This window comes from Canis lupus, chromosome 2, assembly GCF_011100685.1.
Source record: "Canis lupus familiaris isolate Mischka breed German Shepherd chromosome 2, alternate assembly UU_Cfam_GSD_1.0, whole genome shotgun sequence".
NCBI lineage: Eukaryota > Metazoa > Chordata > Mammalia > Carnivora > Canidae > Canis > Canis lupus.
The window spans coordinates 80,259,351-80,280,917 of NC_049223.1; the positions used below are offsets into that span (position 1 = coordinate 80,259,351).

The following is a 21,567-nucleotide window of genomic DNA, read 5'->3' on the forward strand; positions in this document are numbered from 1 at the left end:
CCATTCACTCTTTGTCTCTCCCTGTCCTGCCCCCACGGGGTTGGCCAGCTGGCGAGGGGCCACTGGCCTTGGCACATGGCCGTGAGGGAAGTAAAGGGATGCAGAGAGGCAGATGGCCAGACATAGGGAGAGAATCCCAAACGCTCGGAGCTCGGAGCACAGTTTTCCCTGGCCTCAAAGCGGGGGCTCCCTGGGCTTCCCAGGGCCTGCAGCCAACCTTGCCACAAGTCCAGGCGGTGAGGGACAGGGCTCTCCCCCCTCCATATTGGCACCCCCGATTCTGAGCTGGGGGCTGTCCTTCTAGACCTTTCTGTGGAGGGGAGAATCGATCCTGGAGGGAAGCACGAGCCCTACAGTCCAATCAGCCCCTGCCACCCGCTGGCTGCGTGCCTGCTTTCCTCTGCAATCCTAAAGCCTTTATTTTTTACTAACCGGCTTCCTCAATAAGCATAGAATGCATGTAAATGGCAATTAATTAATAACAGCAAACATTCCCATAGTGCCTACCATGTCTCAGATGCTATTCTAAGCACTCTACAAATATTAACAGATTTAATCCAACTATTAGAAATCAGACAAACTATGAGAAAACGAGGCCCAGAATGCGTAAGTTGCCCAAGATCACACATCTACTAAGGGTTTGAACCCAGGCCGTGGGCCCCGGAGGCCGTGCCCATTAGGTAACCACACTCCACTGCCTCTCAAAACCCAGACAACGTAAGGGTGCAGAGCAAAGTCTCCATCCCCCCAGTCCCACCCCCAAACACCCCCATCCACCCCTATACCCCGGGTCCCACACCCACCCACCTCTATCCCCCTAGTCCACCCCCATCCACATGTCTCCCCAGTCCCATCCCCAACATCCTCATCCACCCCCATCGCCCTAGTCCCACCCCCACCCACCTCCATCCCCCCAGCCCACCCCCATCCACCCATCTCCCCAGTCCCACCCCCTCCCACCTCCGTCCCCTCAGCCCACCCCCGTCCACCTCTGTCCCCCCAGTCCCACCCCAAAGCAACTGCCTTCACTAGGTCCTTGGTATCCTTCTAAACGGCCCACGGGTGTGCTGCTTATCCCTGTGCCTGTACACGTGTCCTGTTTCACGTGGGGGGAAGCACACTGCACCACCTTTTTTTTAAAGCTTAAGAACCCTGGTGACCTTTCACAGACGTCAGCCTCACTTTTCTGAATGGCTGCGTCGTGTGGGGGTTGGGGACAGGGGTGGAACATATACTCCCTACAGGGGACACTGAGGAGCTCCCGGGGTTTTGGCCTTATGAACGCAGCAGCAACTGACGTGCGGAGGGCCTCGAGCAAGTGCGTACGTGAGCCCGTACGTGAGCCTAGAAGCCCAAGCCCTCTAGGAGCTGCTGAGTCCAGGAGGAAGGCAACTTTCACTCGGTTGAATGCAAACTGCTCTCCCCAGGCGGTGGCTGTGCCCGGAAGCCCCGCACTCAAAGCCATCAAGACGGAAACGTTACTTCAGCAAAGGGCTTTGGGAAACAAACTAAAATGTTTGCAAATTCCCCTGCCAGTGGAAAGACCCAACAACAGCCCCACAGCCCTGAGGCAGGTGCCTCCTCCCTGGGGTTCACCCAGAACCCCTCAGGAAAGAGCAGGAACACTGACACCCCGTGTACAGGAGGGAAAGGAGAGGCGCTTAGCCCCAGGCCCTATGCAAACTGCTGCTCAAATACAATTTTTTGATGATGCAGAAACCTAGGATCCTTTCCGTCCAGGCCAGAAAGCTGTCCTCCCCTTTCTCCTCACCCAGCAGAGGTGATCCCTGCGCTCTGCTCCAAGCCCAAAGCTTGATCTGCATTAGTGCATTTACAGATGAGGAAACCAAGGCACAGAGAGGAGGAGAGATCTGCCCAGGCCACAGAGGCAAGGGGACAGGTGACAACACTAGGGCTCAGCCCCAAACCCCCCCTCTCCCTCCTCCAACCACAATGCCTTTCTCGACTTTGGGGCTGGAATCTGGGGGCATCTGCTACAGACTAATCTGGGGCAGTGAGGTCCCCAGGCAAGGACAACGGACCCACAAGCCCCATGCACGCCCACAGCCCTGTGGCCACCATTTGTACACAGGTGCCCCTAGCCTCAGGAGGATGCAGGTGAGGGAGCAGGGGTGTCTCCCATTGCTGACACCAGAGACCTTCATGGGGCCACAGTTAGGAAAAGGTTCAGGCTACCTGACACCACCAGGGTCCCACCACTCGGTAGCTAGGACACCTTGGATGAGTTACTTAGCCCCCATCTCTGAGCCTCGGTGTACTCGTCTGCAAAATGGGGGCTAAAAAGTAGCACCTCCCCAGGTTATTAAGATAATTAAGAGTAAATATGGGTAAAGCTTGTGGAAGGGTCCCTGGGACCCACTGGTACGCGACTCATATTAACACAGCACAGGCTGCGGTGAGCACAGCTCTGCCTTGGGAGCTGGGGACTCGGGCTGGAGTCGCATCTCCACCAGGAGATGATGTGAGCCTGGTGAGTGTCCGCATCTGTACAAAGGGGGTCCCACTACCTGCCCCTCGGGGCTCCCAGCAGCATACCTGAGGCCAAGCACACAATGCCAGCAGGCTCACTCAGCGCCAAGATGCTCACCCTTGGAGCTGTCGCCACCAAGACGGGAGACAGCAAACCGTACCCTGTGTCTGGATTCCATACCCCAGGAGTGTAGGACCCCTGGGGGAGGCTCACTCTGGGGATCTGGAGAAAGTGGCCTGAGGCAGCCAGAGCCACCTGCAGGCTGGGCTCTGTCTCTCCTCCCCGTGTGACTGCAGGCCTGTCCTCAGCCTCTGAGAGCCTCAGGCTTCCCCTCTGTAAAATGGGCATGAAGCTCCCGTGCAGGCTATTTTCCAGGCTGCTACAGGCAAGGAGCCAGGTCGTTGGGAGTGAACGTGCTTAGGCAAACAGGTGGAGTCATTTGACTATTTCCCTTGTTTAATTTTTTTTTTAAGTCTTCCTTGAGTTGTACATGGTCTGGGAGCTCTTGAGGTGGGAGCCTGAGCCGGAAGAAAGGTGCTGTGATGTCCCTGAAGTGAGCCTCTCTCTGAATAGGGCTCCAGAACCTTCCTGCCATGACAGTCTCTGGCAAAAGAGGCCATCTGGCTGGTGAAGGCGAGCCAGGGGAAAACCAAAAGCAGCCCAGCAGAGTATAGGAGCGATTCGGATTGTGCTTGAGAACTGCACAGAGGCAGAGGCCCGAGAGGAAACCCACGTAGACAGTAACGCTGTTAGGCTCAGGTGAGCATTATAAGAAGGGACGACAAAAATAACCATTCCCGCTTTCTAAAAAAGAACATTGAGGCAAAAACATCATAGCGGGTCGGAACCAGGGAGCCTTTACACTAAACAGGGCACCGCTCCGGCTTTTCAGGGGTGGAAGCCGGGCCACGGAGGGAAGGGCCCGCGGCACTGCTGCGCTGCAGAGGCAGAGACGCGAGGGCAGCGGGTAAAGGACGTGGGACGTGTTGCCAGATCTGAGTTCCAATCCCGACCCCACCATGTCCCCGGAGGAGCACAGCTGGTAACCTCACAAGCACCTGTCACCTGTCGCGCAGAGGTCCTGAGCCAGGGAGTGAGCTCCCGGGAAACACTGGCCGCCGCAATCACTGGGACATTCGCTGGCCTGAGCTTGGGCGGCAGGGTCTTGGCGGACTGTGTTCTCTTGGGGGCCATCTCGTTGACAACGACAGCCAAGACTGGGCGGGCGGGCAGGCCCCCTGAACGGGGCTCTCTCCTGCCACGCTGTGCGGAATGGCTGGCGGGAGGCTGTGCCCTTCATGGGCCACCCTGGGGCAGCGGGAGATACAGAGGAGTTGGGAGGGGGGGCTCCCGCCAGGGCAGCAGGTGGGCCCAGCAGGGTAAGCTCAGGGACCCGACCACCCAGCTTGCTCAGAGCAGCCAGTGTGAGCGCCTCCCTCCCCCCTCGGCAGCCCTGCCACTAAAACAGGTGTCTCAGCGGCTCTAATTTAATCAAAGGGCTTACCCGGTGCCTCCTCCCTCTAGAGTTCAAGGTCCATCCAGAGGCCCAATAGGAAACCCTCCGCCTGCCTGGACCTGCCCCTCCTCACTAGCTCAGCCGACTCTGAGCCAACCCCCACCCCAATCAAGAGAGAGGCCCCACCCCTCTTTCCTGGATGGGGCCTACAGAAATGTCCCCGGGAGGGCTCCTGACAGTCAGGGAGGCTGTAGAAGCAGGGCCAGCAGCTGGAGGACAGGAAGGGCTGGCCTCTGGGAGAGAGGCCCGTGGGAGAGGGGAGGGGAGGGGAGGGGAGGCAGGGGTCCAGAGAGGCAGAAACCCAGTGACGGGCACTGATGGGATGAGCACTGGGTGTTATTCTATATGTTGGCAAATTGAACACCAATGAAAAATAAATTTATAAAAAAGAAAAAAAAAAAAAGAAACCCAGTCCCAGAAGCTGGGGAAGCAGCAGATGTTGGCATCGCCGAGTCAGGCAGCCTTGTTACAGGAAAGGTGACAGCTGCCCAGCCTTGGTTGGAGGCAAACAAGTAGGTTCTGGCCCGCGCACCCACCTCAAGCCTGGAGGCACCCGTGTGTGTCTCCTCAAAGCGGGAAGAAATGTGTGGGACACCGGAGCAAGAGGGGGTGCGTGGGCTGGTCAGGACCATGGCTCCTCCTGCAGCCGGGCCCTCCCAGAGGTTTCTGTGGCTTTTGGCCTTTTGTCAGGCGTACCCTCGGCTGACCCGCCCCCTGGCCCCCTGCTGCCACGGGGACCATTCCACAACACACACCTTCAGCCTCTTTGTCGCCTTCAGGACGAAGTCTAGGACCCAAGCAAGGGCCTCGGTGACTCGCGCCTTCCCCCTCCACTGGCCTCTCCCAGGGCTCAGCAGTTCCCAGGCCCTGTCTGGTTGGAAACTCGGCTCCAGCCCTCAGGAAGGGTTTTCTGACCCATGACCTTGCCAACCTGTTTTATATTTCTTTTTTTTTCTGTTTATAGTTCTATAAAATAGAAATATTTTTATATTTCTGAGCCTTTTGCTCAGACTGTTTATTCCCTCTGAGTAGAACTCCCACTCACAACCAGCAAGCAAACTCCTACTTAACCTTCAAAACCCAGATCTAGTCTCTCCTTCCCAGCCCCATCTCATGAAGCTTTAAAAGAAAAAATATATATATACACGCGTTCCAAGCCCACAATTCTGATGGTTCAGGGATGCAGCCAGGGAAAGTCTATTTTCAAAGGGCACAGTGATTCTGGGACACGTACAGCCCCTCTTATAACGGCCCCCTCAGTGGATTGGGACTTCTTTTCATCTCCGCGTCCGGAGCACCAGCCCACACACAGGACAACAGCCGCTGAGTTAAGCCCAGAGGCTGAGAACCTTCACCTGCCTGGGACCTACCCTCTCTGGAACCCGTAAGGCTGGAGTGTCGCAGGGCCTGGAGCAGCTGTGGGTGCTCGGCTTCCTGCTGGGTGGAAAGAGGGGGGCGACCCAGGTGGAAACCTCAGCCCCCTCGGGATGCTCTGCTCTGCCCAGAGACCAGACCCCGGGGGGAGCGGCGGGCACTCAAGCTGTGGACCCTGGGCCCCGCGGGAAGGGGAATGCCCGCAGCTCCGCCCTCGGCGCCAGGCGCACCTGCTGGAGGCTCTGGACCCAATCCTGGAGGGACAGGCGCCTCCTCCAAGGCACCACCGTGGATTTACAGCAAGCGACACACGTTCAGAATCCAGAGCCCTGGGGAGAGACACGTGAGCCCCCCGGAAAGGACTCGGACGCCGAACGAAGCCCAGCTCTCGGGCCGCCACACCGCAGGAAGCCGCTCACCCTCTGCGCCTCTGGCCCCGACTGTCAAGCGCAGGTGTAAGTGAAATGACATCTGACAGCGCCGGTGGTTGCTGACACCTGCTAGTTCCCAGCCCAGAGGTCCTGCTGCTCTTCGAGGACAGACGGTCGTCCCGTTCTGCAGACCGCCCACCAGACTTAGCGGCCCTGTCCTTCGTGGCCCTCATCACCCCAGAGGTCACGAAATGATCGTCTTCAAATGACAGCTGACATCTCCGGATGCCACTCCGCAGCTGTGCACCAAGCATGGCGAGCAGTTTAGTTTTGTTCATTTAGTCCCCCTAATCGACGAGGTGGAGACTGAAGGACGTGCCCACGTGGCCCCTGAGCTGAGCGGGGAGTCCCGGGCGGTGGGAGAGCCGGGAGAGCCAGGGCACGATCCGCAGCCCAGGGTCCCCGCGAGCAACAAGTGGTGGGTGAGCGCATGGTGAGTGGGGGAGCTTGTCCCCTGCCCTGCCCCAGCCTCCAAATGCCAGAGGGACAAGGAGGCCAGCTCTCTCACCCACTAGGCACCGGGCCACTCGATGGGCTTCCTGCAAGAAGGGGGAGGAGGGAGCTGAGAGGAGCACCCTCCAGCCTACAGGCAGGGGTGAGGCTTGGTCAAAGGCGAAGCCTCAGACAATGGAGGCTCTGTCCCAGCCCAGAGTAGGCGTCCCCGCCCCCTAACCCTCGTCTCCCATTGACTTCCTAGGCGTCCAGGAAGGACAGGTGGGGAGCAGCCCCCAGGAGGAGGCCTCCGGCCAGAGGAGCCCACCTGTGCGGCACCCCTCCGGCAGCGGTGGGGGGCGGGGGGGCAGGAAACCAGCGCCTGCCTGGAGAAGCTGCCTAACCATGTGTACCAACAGGGCTGCCCCAGACCGGCCCCCGTCCCGCCCGTCCTCTCTGCAGTGACCCAGCCCAGGCAAGAGGCGCCAGGCTGAAGGGCCAGGTGCAGAGCCTCCTACTCTGGGCTGAGCTGTCCTGCCCTCACCCCTGGAGGGTCCTGGACCCTCCTCCACGTCCTGGGTGGTCCACGTGATGGGGCCCCGCGGCCCACAGCCAGGAGGCCAGAAGGGGGCAGCATCAACTTTGTGCCACCCCTTCACCCTCCTGAGCCTCAGTTTCCCCTGAAGCCCCCATCTCAGGCAACTTAGCGTCAGCGAGGCTCCGATCCGCTCATTCTAGCACCAGGGCATTTCCATGCCGGAACCAAACCTGAGCAGCGGGCTTCCTTCCCTCCCTTTCGGGAAGCTGGGGCTCAGACGGGCCAAGCTTTTGCCTCAAGTCCCCGGAAGCCCAAGGCAGGAGCAGGAAAGGAAGGCGTGTGTGGCTCCCTGCACCTCGACAGAGCTGCCGCAGGAGGGGGAGCACGGATCGCCCAGTCTGCAGCAAGGGCCCAGGCGGAGGCAGAGGGGCCAGAAGAGCCGGGCCTCCCAGGCACGGGCACCTCCCCAGGAAGGCGGAGAAGCCTGCAGGTGGAAGGGGGTAGGGGCGCAGGCAGGGGGCACATCCCAGCCACCCACCCACCCCAAGCACGCAGGTGAAGCCAAGGGCAGGGGCCGAGATCGCCAGGGTGGCTCCCGGCCACTCAGCAAGCTGACCTAAAGCCTCAGGAGAGGGGGAGCCGGGGCAGGACCCTTCACCCCCAAACGCCCAGGTATCAAGCTACTGCCGCAGGAGCACCCAAGGTCCCTGAGTGGCCCCCAGCTTCTCTGGGATCCCAAGTCAGGCCCACCTCCAGCAGCTTCCACGGCGATGGTGCTTGCCCGTGCTTGCTCCACTCGAGGAACATTTCTCCGCGCCCCGACTCCCTGCAGGGCCCCAGCTCGGGCCTGGGCACAAAGGAACAAGGGAGAGGCCCACGTTCCTGTCCTCGGGGGGCCCACACCAGTCCCGCACAGCAGGGGTGGCCCACGGGACTCGGCGGGAGCAGGGACGTGCTTTGCCTACCGGGCAGAGACCCCACAGGAGCCCAGTGGACTCTGGGCCTGCGTTCCATTCCAGATCAGAGCCTCGGGCAGGGTTTCTGGGGTCAAACCGTATTCCAATCCTGGCCTCACTACTTGCTAGAACTTGCTTCGCTGAGTCTGCACTGGAGGGAGGGAGGTATCTCGGGTTAGGATGAGGGATGAATAAGGCAATGAGCACTGCCTGGTAGGGGCAGGAACTCACCAGAAGGTGCGGCTCGTCACCATACAACAGGCAGCTGCAAGGAGGCAAAGCACTGTGCTCCCCAGATGTCACAGGGGCAGGCAACCTCCAGCCACGGCCCCCTCCACACTGCCATGCCCAGCTCTCGGCCCTGACCCTCCCACGGAGGTGCCAGGCTCCCGGCTGCACCCGGCTAGCACCCCTCTGTCGGGCCCTGCATGCTGCCCCCACCCCACCCCGGGCTGCGTGGACGGGCTTCCACAAGCAAAGATTTCGGGGTTCGGTTCAGGGAGATGGTTTCTGGTCCTGGATTCCAGCGGGGCCCCCTACGGGCCGTGTGCCTCCCACCCTTCCGTGGGGAGTGGCGCCGGTGGCTCCCCTGGCCTGTCCCACCCAGGGGCTCACGGCCCACATCTCTTCAGGCCACGCGCCTTCAGATGGGGAAACCCCTGCACCCTACACACACACACACACACACACGCACACACACGGGCCCCACTTAGACCACAGAAAGGACCTGGGACTCGGAGCTGATGCCAGAATGCGAGAGACCCGGGGGCTGGGGAAGGAGGAGGATGTGAGGAGGGGGTCTCTCTGGAGGAAGCCAAGGGGCACGGCGGATCCCCGCTCCTGGATCATTCCCAGCCGATATAAAGATCAAAACCCCAAAAACCTCACCAACCCCACATCAGCTCTAGCCACCACCAGATTCCCTGCTTCCCTTGGGCAAACGCTGCCCACACCCCAGTCCTGGACCCCCCCATTCTCTGCCGAACTATCAAGGCCGGGAGAGTCCACCCCCGCTGCTCCAAGATGCCAAAGCCCGTGGACGTGCCTGGGCCCCGTCTCCCTTCCCGCGGCCGTCTGTCTGCCCTCCGCCCTCCCGGAGGCTCCTACTCCCCCCTTCCCTCCCCCTGCCCTGCCAAACCACTGGGCCACTCCCGGCCTCGTGACTCTGGCCCACTGCAGCTGCCTCCCAGGTCCACACCTCGCCTGTCTGGACTCCTTCTCTACAGTGACACCTCCGCCCGACCTTCCCTTGAACTCCATCCAGGCTTCTCCCCACAGGCCTGCTCGGCACGTCCGCTCCGTGGTCTGCCGGGCATCCTGAAGTCAGCATCCACACCAAGTCCTGACTGCTCCCCGACTCCTCCCAACCTCCCAGCTCACCTGAGGGCAGCGCCAGCCTGCCAGGGGCTGGGGCTCAAGCCTCTGCCTCACTTTGACCCCTCAAACGCCCGCACATGCTCCTACCTCAGGCCCTTTGCACTTGCTGTTCCTCTGCCTGGAACGCTCATCCCCCAGACATACCCATAGACAGCTCTGTCACCCGCTTCAGGGCTCTGCTCAGAGAGGCCTTCCCCATCCATCCTCTGAAATAGCGCACATACATCCCCATCGCACTGCTGCCCCGTCTTCACAGCATGTGACACCTCTGGACACCTGGCTGTTTGAGTTGTTTCTACCAGTTTCCTCCTACCAGGATATGCACTCGACAAAGGCAGGAGCCTTAGCATTTTGTTCCCTGCTCCAACCACAGCCCGGGAACAGTGCCTGGCACACAGCACACCTCCACACACACCTGCTGAATGAATGAAGGGATCCCTGGTCCCACGCCGGCCCTGGGGGCAGTCCCAGCACCACCATCAGGGGCGGGGAGAAGGTGGCCGCGGCCGGCCGGTGGGGCCCCAACTCCCAGCACTGTGCCGCCTCCTCTCCAAAATCAGCCTGTGGCCAGGACAGCTCCTCCCAGGAGAGCTTCACAAACAGATCCACTGCCAAGCTGTGCAAGAGGCGGTTCCCCAAAACCAGTGTGGGACGAGGTCTGGGGCCAACACCGGGTGTGATCAGAAGAGGGGTGGGGCAGGGCTGGAGGAAGGACTTGGACTATTTTTAAAAACTCACTCCCAAAAAAAATCCACGTTCTGGTTCTGATGAGTCAGAAGCATGTGGCCAGGAGAGGGGACAGGACGCCAGGGCCGCAAGGGCCGCCCCCCTCGGCCGCTCTGGCGGGCAGGTGCACGCGCGGGCCTTCCCCACACAGGCAGGTGACAGGACCTGGCACACACTCAGCTTTCCAAGGAAGGGGCCGGCAGCTTCCAGCTGTGGCTGCAGAGAGCAAGGCCCAGCGCTGCTGCAGAGGCGGGCAGGCACGGAGAGCGCAGGAGGCCTCCCTTTCGGAGCCACTGGGGTCCAGTCTGGCCCCGGTCCCTTTCTTCAGGCCCAAGCTCTGTCTCTGTCAGGGACGGCACCGTCTGTTTCGTCCCACAAGAGAGGTCCAGGCAGGAAAAAAAACAAAACAAAAAAAAAAAAACCTTTGCAAACTCAGAGCTAAAAATACTCAGCCCACCCAACGAAGGCAGGGCGAGCCGGCCAGGCAGTCGGAGCCCTCCTGAAACACGAGCCCTGCAGGCGTCCCAGGGGACCTGGAGGCCTCAGCCACGCGGCCCAGGATAGCGCTGGCGGCTGAGCTCTCAAAGCAGCCAGCACTTGGATCCAACCCCCCCAGCGAGCTGCCCCCCAGCTGCTCTCTCATCCCCCCAACCTGCAAGGGGGCTGCAGTAATTCGAGTCTTCCTGCCAGCCCCCAGGGGCGGCCCTTCCTGGGGGTGGGGGCGGGACCAGCCCCTCCTACAGGTGAGGAAACTGAGGCTCAGAGACAGACAGAGATGTGTGTGAGGTCCAGAAGCTCCACGATTAGACCCGAGGTGTGTGCGGACCTTCTCTCCGGAGGCAGCCTGGCCGCCGCCCCCAGCAGGCTGGTCTCTCACCCCAGGGAGAAGGGGTGCGGGAAGGGAGCAGAGAGACTGGGGGAGGCGTCAACCGTGAACCGGCCCTGTCCCGGGGTGGAGCCGGAGCCGGGACGCTGGCCCACAGGGGAGCTGGTTCCAAGCACCCGTTACCAGTGTGACCAGGACCCAGACAGGTGCTCACCCACGCAGGGATGGGTAACTCCGATGCGGCCCCCAGCCTGGCCCCACAGAGAATTCCCAAACTCCCTCCTCCCACTGCTCCCGCCCTTGACATTGGAGCCAGGCAGGGTGCCCCCGAGCTGCGAGCCCACCCGGCCTCCTTCGCGCTCCCAGGGAGGCAGCCACTTGCCCGGTGGGAAATGGGGGGACCCCGCGGTACTCAGGGCGGCCCTTGCTCTAAAGCACTCTCTGGCCCTGCAGTGGTGGGTGGGGGTCCTCATGGGGCCCCTTTTTGCCACCATCATGCCCCAGGCATTGTTTAGAGGAGAGGGACCTCTGGGATCAAGCCTGGCTGGGTCCCGACTCTCCATTTCCTCGCCGTGACAGCAAGATTGATTCCACTGCCTGGCCCCGGGTCCCCGCTGCTGCAGGAGGACCCAAGCATCCCCACCGCACGGGGCTGTTGTAAGGATCACGTGAGGTGGTGCACACAAAGCGCCCCGCTGAGAGGCTGGAACAGAGGAGGTGCTCGAGAACTGTCCGTTGAGCGAATTAATGCACAGCTACTCCCTTCAGCCCAGACAGCAGACCTGGCCAACAAGGGTGGTGCCGCCGTAGAGCTGGGGTGCAAGCAAGGCTCCGGGGGGCAGCCTCTCCCGCGGTGTCTGGCCCGGAGCCCTCACGGGGGGTGGGGGGGCAAAGGATGACCAGTGACTTGCTCTGGGGCAGCCAGCCTGAGGCTGACACTCAGCTCTGGAAGCTCCCCAAAGCCTCCACTGCCTCCTGCTGCTTTGAAAGTGAAGATTCCAGGAAACGGGGTGAAAGTCAGAAAAGGGGAAGGATCCCCAACCAGACAGCAATGCTAAGTTCCCTTAGTTGGTGCGAAACATGGAAACAACCGAAGTCCAGCGTGTGGTGCCAGGGAGGCGTGCCAATTCCCCGAATTCGTGTGGTCAAGCGGAGGCGGGGCCTCGGGCCGGCTGCAGCTGTACCGTTTCTGTAGAGCCCCCGGGCTGGAGATCTGGGGAGAGCTGCAAGCTTCAGGATGCTTCCATTCGCTTGCTGGATCTCAAATGTATTCTGCTAAATTCAGGGACAACGGTCCCTCTCCAGGCCAGGAACTTGCAGTGACGCCCAGCCTGCCCGGGGCTGTCACTCACACCGTATCAGGAGTATCCTCAAGTGACCGACGGAAAGGGAACAGGCCTGGGAAAATGGGATCCGGGGCCCTGTTTCCTGCTGGCGGCTGGAATACCACCAGGTGCTCACGGCTGGCCGGCGGGGGGCAGACGCACGCCGGGACACTGGGCCACTCCGTGCCAAGACTGAGCCTTTGCCAGGTCCATCCAAGGTCTGTCCCAGTGGCCTCGGGGCTGGTCAGAGGACAGGGACACCATCTCCTTCCAAATCGGGTGCAAACCAGGAAGTGAGTGACGGAGGTTGCACATCTACACATGTCCCGTCTGCGTTAGAACCGAGGTCCCCAGGCCCCGCTCCCTCACTCTGGGAGCCTTTCAGATCAACGGCATTCTAGGGGGAGGGGCGGGGGCCAGAAAAGCCAGTCTTCATCTCTCTCGATCCCTCTGCCATCCAAAAACAGCCCTTGATCATTCCACAAATATTCACTGAGCATTCTGTATGCCAGGCACCATGGAAAGTTCTGGAGATTTGCTGATGAGCAAGACAGGCTAGGTTCCCGCCCTCCTGAAGGCCGCGGTCCTGCAAGGGGGCATACACTACACTATGCAAACCTGCACATCACCGCAAACCAGGTTATGCACCAGGAGGTAAGGGGACGGCGAGCTTGACGGAAACTCCAGTGGACAGTCACCCATTCCGACTCTCGTCTCCCAGGACCCACGCTGGTCCCTGTACTCCACGTGCTCCTTTGATGATCTGCCCTCGGTCATAACCACAGAGCAGGGCACACAAAGGCCTGGCAATGACCAGGTCACTTCGGCCAGGGGCTCCGCCTCTAGGTGGCCTGGGCCAAGGCACAGCTGCTCCGGCCACCGAGGGCCTTCCCACCTTCCAGCGGATGTTTGCTCTTTGAGCCAAACCAGATCATTCGTGCATCCAAGGAATACAGGATGTTGTGGGCTCTTTTTTCCTCTTTTGCTTCTTTTTGTGGGGGAGGCAGTATTGGATTTCAAAATTTCCATCCCACCTTGAATCAGGCAGTTAGTTTGATCCATTTAAGGCCACGGTTCTCAACTGCGGGTGATTTGTCTCCTGCCCCTCCACCCCCCCACCCCCCCACCCCCGCTCCAGGGATTTTTGGCTAGAGACATTTCAGTTGTCACACTCAGCAGGGGAGGGGGGATGCTACTGGTGCCTGGTGGGTGGAGGCAGGATGCTGCCCAACCTCCTACAGGGCACAGGGCGACCCTACAACCCCGAATTACCTGGCTCTGCATCAATGGTGCCCAGGTGGAGGCCCCCGCTCGTAGGGCGTCTGGTCAAGTCCTTGGAGGATCTAGAGCAGATACTGGCCTGTTAACGCAGCCGTCAATAGTCGTGGGGACACGGAAACCAAAGCTGCTGCCACTGGTTTCCACGGCAGGTAACACCAGGCTACAAGTCTAAAGAAACTGCTTCGCTGGGGTTGCTTACTGGGTTCTGTGGCTCTCCCCCACCACCCGGCCGGGGGGTGCAGACACACCTGTTTCTCCATGTGCTGCCGCCACCCGGCCCAGCCTCTGCAACACGGAAGGTGGGGACAGAGCGAGGCAGGACCCTGACCTCGGCGAGCACAGACCACATCTGATGCCTCTCCCGCCCTGGGCACCCGGCACTGTGGCTGGCACCGAGCAGCTGTCTCTGCATTAATGAATTAGCAACCAGACTGTGAGTTCTCTGAGGCCAGGGGCTGTGCCCCATCCTGAGATGTCCCCGAGCCTAGTCTAGCGCATGGCTCAACCCTCGACACTTATTCGTGGGTCCCTGCCCCATGGAGCTCAGTCTGGCCGGCGAAGGAGGAAGGAACGGGTACCTACAATAGATACCAGCAGTGCTTCCGTGGGGGGCTCTGGGGGCTCTGGGAACTCCTGAGAGAGGCCTGAAGGTAGACGGGGGGGTGGAGGGGGGTCATCCATCAGTCAACACGCCTCAAACAGTGAACGGAAGCATGGGACACATGACAATGGGCTCACCTGAGCAGGACAGAGGGAGGGAGGGAGGAAGGCAGGAAGGGAGCCTCCAGCGGGGTCAAGGGATTGCTCCTTCTCCCCAGCGGCCAGGCCCAGGCGCTCATGCACCCACGACCAGCAGCACTGCACAGACGGGGGTCAGGGCACAGGCACCGGGTGCAGACAAAAGGCAACCGCTCCTCGGGTTGTCCCGTGCCCCCAAGGAGTGCCAAAATCAGCATCCCCACACCTCCCATCTACTAACCGCACACTAAGTGCCCGGACCTATCCCAAGCCCTTCGCTCCTATCGTTACTTAATCTTTACAACCACCCCCTGGAGAGACGAACCACGAGCATCCTCGTGTACAGGTCAGGAACCAGAGGCACAGAGGCGGTAAGAAGATTGCTCACGGTCACATGGTCAGCAGGCGGGAGGGCTGGGGTCCGAACCCAGGGGCTGTGCCTTGGAGCCCTACAACATCTGCTCCTTCACTGCTCAGCCACCAGCCAGTCAGCTGGGCCCCCGGGCTGCCTGGGGCAACAGCCGGGTGAGCAGAGGGGACCCCAAGGACCCTGGGGAGCCGGCGGGGCAGCACATCAGGAGGAGACCCTGGAGGCCAGCAGATTAAGTGCTCTGCCCCCAGCAGGACCCCAGCAAGCAGCTTCCTCTGTCCAGATCCCAAACCCGGGTTCCCAGAGCAGCTGGATGCAAACACGTTAAGTCTCACCAGGCATTCCCGTCTGGATCCACCCGGAAGCTGAGGGCAGGGACGTGTTCCTACGAACGCCTGGGTTCATCCAGACCAATCCAGCCACCACCCTGGAGATGGCGCCGGGGCTCAGGCAGCCTCCGATGCAGGCCCCGCTGGGCAGACCGGGGCGGGCAAGGCTGTGTGCCTGCTGCTGCCTGAGCCAAGGCTCTCCGACCCTGCCCCCTGGCCCGGGATGACCGTGACGTCAGACCACGCCTGGAAGGACCTGAGGAACGGGCAGCAGCGATTCCCCTCCTGACCTGGCTCCTTGAAAGCGCCGGCCGGTCCAAGCAGAAACTCATGGCTGGGGTTACCCACGGGGACCCGCAGCACGAACCCACTACTGTCCCTGCATCAAGCGTTCTGTTCTCCCACACTCCGCCACTCTCAAGAGAGGGGTCTCTGCGAGGGTGAAAAGCAACCACCAGCCGGCGCAGGAGTCCTTTCCCTGAGGACTCTGGCAAGTGGGTGACTCAGAGCATGGGCTTTGGAATCGGGCAGCCCGGACTCGGAATCCTGACCCATGTGTGACTTGACCTCCCTACACCGCGGTTTACTCATCTGCAAACTGGACGTCACGCCACTGCTGCGACCCAGTGAAGTAATACGCTCCTTCATTCGTTCAACCCATGCTCATGAGGCGCCTCCGTGAACCAAGCGCTGTTCCGAGTGTTTGGGATCCATCAGCGGACGAGCAAGGAAAAGCCCCCCTGCCCCTGGCAGGGCTCGCCGAGCCCAGCACTGGGCCTGGAACACAGTGGGTACCCCACCTGCTCGGGCCCCTACGCTGAGCTGAGTCACTGTCCACATCACACGCTCATCCCTGGGTCCTCCTTTGTCCCACATTACAAGGCCTAAAACCTGCCCTCGTTCTTCCCCTGGAGTCGCTCAGAATAAGGCCGGCACCCTCCCACATAGGACACCCTCCCACGTGCGCGGTCCCTCCCCCACCCCCGCTAGGATGTGCCCCAGGTGCCACCGCTGAGCTAACCTCAACCAACACCTCTTGGGCGCCCACCACGTGCTGGGGGCGGGCTGCCCTGGGACATCACCCAGGCTGCATTTCCTCCTGGCACAGTTCAGGGCACGCACGCGGGAACACGGCAGCCCCAGCAGACAACCGGGGACGCTGCTCGTGTGAGCAACGTACACAAAATATCAACACTGCGTCTCTAGAAATAGCCTCCCCGCCCTCCTGCTGGCGAGCATGAGATCCACGTGGCAGTCATTCCCCGAGAGCCCGGCCTCGGCTCTCACTCACCACCATTTCTTAGCTTCATTCAAACCTGGAGCCCTGCGTGGTGATTCACGTGTCTCCAACGCTTCAAGACGCAGACCCAGGTCCCCATGTAAATCCTCCACTCGATCCTGAGGCCTCAAGCCAGAGGCCAGCGGCTGAGTCTGTTCACTGCTCTGCCTGACGTGGCTCGTGCCATCACCTGGCATCTGACAGGCCCTAGTAAGTGCGGGTTGGATTGAACTGAGTAAGCAAACTGAGGCTCAGAGAGGCAAAGTGACTCGCCCAAGGTCACACAGCTGGAGAGCAGGCCAGCCAGGTCTGTGCAGCTCTGAGGCCTGCACTCGGCCTCCCTCTGAACTCTCCCACATTTGGGCCCTTGCAGCCTGGCAGCTGTTAACGGAGCTGGGACAGCCTTCCCAAGGCAAAGTCACAGGCCCTCCCGGCCCCCAGAAAGGAGAAATAAGAGAGCCACACGCAACCTTATTAGGGAAAAGTGAAAGAAAGGAAAACGAAAAGTCTCCTGGCAGAGGAAGGACCAGTCTAGTGAATCACGTGACACAGAATATTCTGTTCAGAGCAGACTCCAGGGCAGGCCAGGGAGGCCAGGGAGCCCGACAGCCCCGGGGACCTGCCCCAGGGAGCTGAAGACGCAGCATCGGCATCAGGTGGGCCTTGGGCTGGGGTCAGCCTGGTGCTGCCACCAAGTCCCACCGACATGGAGCAAGTCATCTCCCCTCCCAGGGTTCTGGAGGGGTGAGTATGGGATACGTCAGTGGGCAAACAAGGAAAAGTCTCCTGGGGCGGCCTCCGCCTACTGGCTGGGGGCAGGGTGGGGGGAATGAATGCAAGCCAGCATCTCCCTCTCTCCCCAGCCAAGCTCAGCCCCACATCCCAGCCCCCAACACTGTGGACCTGATGCCCCTTTCTGCCCGCAGAACCACCCCGTGCTATTCCTGGCTGCTGGCCTCATGGGGGAGGCAGCCTCCGCTCACCCTGCAGACCTGCTGGTCACCATCAGCCTCTGAAGACAATCATGCAAGGGCCTTACTGAGCACCTACTACGTGCTCACTGTGCTAGGGGCTTTGCAAATGCTATCTCGCATCATCCTCACAATGGCCCTATGAAGTAGGACTTAGAATTCCTATGGCTCACAGGGAGCCATAGATGCAGGCAGACCAAGGCACCTGCCCAAGATCCCACAGCTAATAAGACACAGGATTCGAATTCAGGTTCTGGAGACCCAAATTCGTATCCTCCTTCTTGCTCGTGTGACAGCTCCAGGAGGACAGAAACTGTGGTTGGGCCCCGGGTGTCCCCGCAGTGCATCATACATGGTCTTCAAGAGAAGGCTTGGTTGGTTGCCTGGGGGGTTACTCTGAAACCCCAGCCCAGGCCCCAGGAGAGCCTCACAGGCTGCGAGCAGAGAAAGCTCCCTGGGTGCCCTCCGCATTGCTGCACTCAGGTGTCCTGGGCTTGGTCCCTCCCACCGGGGACCCCAAACCATCTGTCCCTGCTTCGCAAACAGGGAATCTGAGGTGCAAGTTCAGGGGAGCCAGAGAGCAAATCTCAGCACCTGTGACACACCGACATGCAGGCGAGATCCTAACAGCAGCCAGGGGACCACCGGGGGGAGAAACCAAGGGTGTGGGGCAGGGGCTCTGCAGGCAGACAACCCCAGGCCCATCCCATTAAGCTGTGTAAAGCTGAGCACCTGCCTGCCCTGTGCCTCCGTTTCCTCCTCACTGTAAAACAGGGCAGCCCCTGACCACTGGACAGCAATGGCCATTGAAGGCAGTCACCTGGCTTAGAGCAGTGCCCTCTCTCCCCCTGCAGGGTGCCCACTGCTCCTGGCCATCAGCGGGGGTGGGGGACTCAGGACCCCGCAGCCCCCCAAGCAGCCGGGCCCGAGAGGTTTACATTCAGACCTAGATTTGTATGGTTAATATTTACCTGCTTGAGACCCAAATCTCCCGGGGCCTCAGCAGGACGGAGTCCCTCAGCCCTGAGATTTCGAAGGAAGCAGGAACACGAGGTGGGAGGGCAGGGTGCTGAGCCCCCTGACAAGGATCAGAAACCCTGGTCTCTCCAGGGCACCCAGATCCAGCCTGGCCGGGGGAGGACAGTCCTTGCCCCCAGCGCCCCCACAGACCAAGTGCTACCCTCTGCCCCGTTGCACCCTACTCGGAAGACCCAGACCCCCAGTCATAGGATAACCCCAGAAACCAAGGAGACGGCGTGTGAAGGGGAAGGCCAGCACCGAGAGGCAGCCCAACAGAGGCCCCCCGAGTCTGTGGGCTGTCCACACCACCCTCATCAAATGGAGATTTCGCTCCACCTGTTTAGACCTGGGTTCTCTGATTTTCAATAAGCCCAATGCAGAGATGGGGCTGTCAGATAGAGCGCTCCTGCCAGCAGCCCTGTGGCGCATCCGTCCCCATTTCACAGATGAGAAGACTGAGCTCAGAGCCTGAGTCAGCTTGCCAAGATCCCCGCAGCTACTCAGAGGTGGAGATGGGTTTCCAACCAGGTCTTCCAGCTGCAAGAAGAATAAATATCCAGCTACTCAAGCCACCCAGCGCGACTGCCCCCAAGGCTCCACATCTCAGCTAGTGCTCGTCGGATGCTTCCTGCGCACCAGGCACTGTTCTAAGTGCTGTACGTGTGACCACTCTCCAGATCAGCCCAACAACTAGACGAGGGAGAGGCTGCTCTATCCCCATTTGAGAGGCTGGTAAGCAGCCGAACCCAGGGACACACAGGACACCCAGCGAATAAGAGGCAGAAGTGGGAATCAAACCCAGGAGCCAAGGCTCTTAGCGGTGCCTGCATTTACTCACCCCCCCATTACGCTGTCCCCTCACCACCCCCCACCCCCCACCCCAAATGGAGGCGGAGCCCCTGAGCTGCAGGAGACCCACTGCTGGAAAGCTGTCAGGGGCTCACCACGGTTTCCCAAGTGCGATGGCCCTGGCCTGAGGAGGCCAAGGAAGGGTGAGAGCTGGGGAGGCCCCTCAGTCCCCCGCTCCATTCTCCCCCACCCAGCAGAGGGAGCCCCCATGAGGGTGTCATCCCCCTGCCTGCATGCTGTCCAGAGCCCCACAGCCACAAGCAACTCAGCATGGTGCACAAGGCCACCCTCGCCTCCCCACTGACCAATGAGGAATGTGAGTTCCTTGAGGACAGAAACAATGCCTTTCATTTCAGTCCCTCCTGTACCCAGGACAGTACAGAGCACATGGTAGAGATTCAAGAGATGATGAATGGATTGATGGGTGGATGGACGGATGGGTGGGTGGACAGACAGACGGGTAGATGATGGATAAATGGGTAGGTGGATGGAAGGTGGATGAATGGGTGAGTGGGTGGATGGATAGATGGGTAGATGGATGGATGGATAAGTGGTTAATGGATGGATGCATGAAGGATGAATGGGTGGAAAGGTGGGTGCATGATGATGGATGAATGGGTGGTAGATGGGTGGGTGGATGTGTAGATGGGTGGACGGACGGATAGATGGATAAATAAATGACTAAGTGGTGACAAAATGACAGGAATCCATAAGTAGTGACCAGAAGCCACTGGGCTGAGGGCCCTACTTCAATCTGGAAATTACCGGAGCTCAGCTACCAGGAATCCCAGCTTTGCCGCCTTGCCCCAGGTATTTAGTCCAGCCCAACCATTTTCCAGACACGTTTCCCCAACCTGGCCAAGCATCCCCATGTAATCACTGTGTATCTCCTTCACCAGGCTGCAACATAGGTGACCTAATGTCCGAGACTGCATCTGGCCTAACAATTATGTCCTCAACGCCCTGCCCTGGGCCGGGCCATCGCAAGCCTCGACACATGAATGAATGACACACAAATGCACAAAGACCCAGGGAGTTTTTCAACATAGAGATTTCTGGGTCCCAGTTGAGATCTAACTGGTTCCAAAAATCTGAAAGGGCGAGACTCAAGAATTCCTATTTTGTTCAAAAGCTTCCTGGCAATTCCGGGAATGATCCAGGTTTGGGGAACACTAGCTTAGGGAACACCAGCTACTAAAGGCTGTGGCCCCGGATGAGGATGTGTCCGAACAGGGCCAAGCAGCCATTGTCCTAAACCCTGTTTGGTTGAAAGAGAGTCTAACAGCCTTTTTCAAAGTGTGGCCCTTGAACTACAACTTGAGAACCACTTGAGTGGGGAGGCTTTTTAAAAACGTAGATTTAGGGATCCCTGGGTGGCGCAGTGGTTTGGCGCCTGCCTTTGGCCCAGGGCACGATCCTGGAGACCCGGGATCGAATCCCACATCGGGCTCCCGGTGCATGGAGCCTGCTTCTCCCTCTGCCTATGTCTCTGCCTCTCTCTCTCTGTGACTATCATAAATAAATAAAAATTTAAAAAAAAAAAAAAAAAAAAAAAACGTAGATTTGGGGGCACCTGGGTGGTGCAGTTGGTGGAGCATCTGACTCCTGGTTTCGGGTCAGGTCGTGATCTCAGGGTCGTGAGATCCAGCCCCTCGCCCTCTCCCGGTCCCCCCCTGCCCCTCCGCCCCGCCCCCTGGCCATGCTCATGTGCACGTGCCCATGCTTCCACCCTCTAATAAACAAATCTTTATTTTTAAAAAATGTAGATTTTAAAGTCTGACCCCAATCTATGAACTTAGAGTCTCTTGGGGCTGGGGCCCACGAATCTGCATTCTCAGCTGGCTGTCTGGACGAGCCTGACGTACACAAATGTATGAGAATCACTGGCTCGTGGGCTCCCCAGGGTGCTAAGGCCACCTGACACGCGCCTCCACGCACACCTCGCCTTCGGAGGAAGGGAAGTTCCTGATAGGACATCTTCAATGACACCGAGAACCCCAGCAAACCGCAGGAGGAGGCTAAGGTCCCGAACATGCCCATCCCTCAGAACGTCAGCCTTGAGAGGAACCAACAGATCACTGAGGCCGCCTCTCATCCCACAGATGAGGAAACCGAGGCCCACAGAGGGCTGTGTCTTGCCCAAAGCCATGAAATAGTGAGTTCTGGGGCCAGGATAGTGGCCAGGTGGCCGGGTCCCAGGCTCCTCCATGGTCCCAGGCTGCCCGGGTCGGCACAGGGGGCCCTGCTCCTCCCTGGCATCCTCGGCACCTGCCCTCAGGTGAGCCAGGATCCCTGGGAAGAGCCTTCAGCGGGGCACAGGCCGCCAGGCCAGGACCTCCCGGCCGGTCTTGCCGCCCCAGGAGGACACGGGTAGCTCCGATCACAGAAGCCTCCGCCCACCGTGATAAGGTAACTCATACTCGGGGATGAGTCCGTTCCAGAGACCAACGTGCTTAGTGTTCGGCGAGATGGCTCCTTTCGCTGATGAGTGCTGTTGGTGTGTTTGTTCCGATGGGAGGGAGGGGGGTGGGCAGGACCTGGCAGGAAGTCATGCCCATGAGAGCAGCCGGGAGTTGAGGCTGATGATCCAGCTTCCCTCTTCTGTTCCCGGGTCTGCTGCCATTGGCTGTGAGACCTGAGGCAAGTCACAGCCCGTCTCCAGACTAAGACGTCTCCACGCACAAAATCAGGAGCTTGGAAGACATGATCCCAGAAGGCCCTTCCGGCCCTAAATGAGT

At 60.0% G+C, this 21,567-nt stretch overlaps 1 protein-coding gene across 8 annotated transcripts in view; it reads right to left on the reverse strand.

Moving 5' to 3' along the window:
* ARHGEF10L (Rho guanine nucleotide exchange factor 10 like) overlaps positions 1–21,567 on the reverse strand; it is a 159,469-nt gene that overhangs the window by 108,138 nt on the left and 29,764 nt on the right. The window contains exon 1 of one of the 8 annotated variants that reach the window (XM_038531821.1): positions 16,002–16,023. The exons of 6 other annotated variants lie outside the window; for them this stretch is intronic. The gene's annotated coding sequence lies outside the window, so the exon portion shown is untranslated. Of the gene's footprint in view, positions 1–9,530; positions 9,685–16,001; positions 16,024–21,567 lie in introns of those variants that run through there. One more of the 8 variants, XM_038531819.1, reaches the window with a different exon arrangement.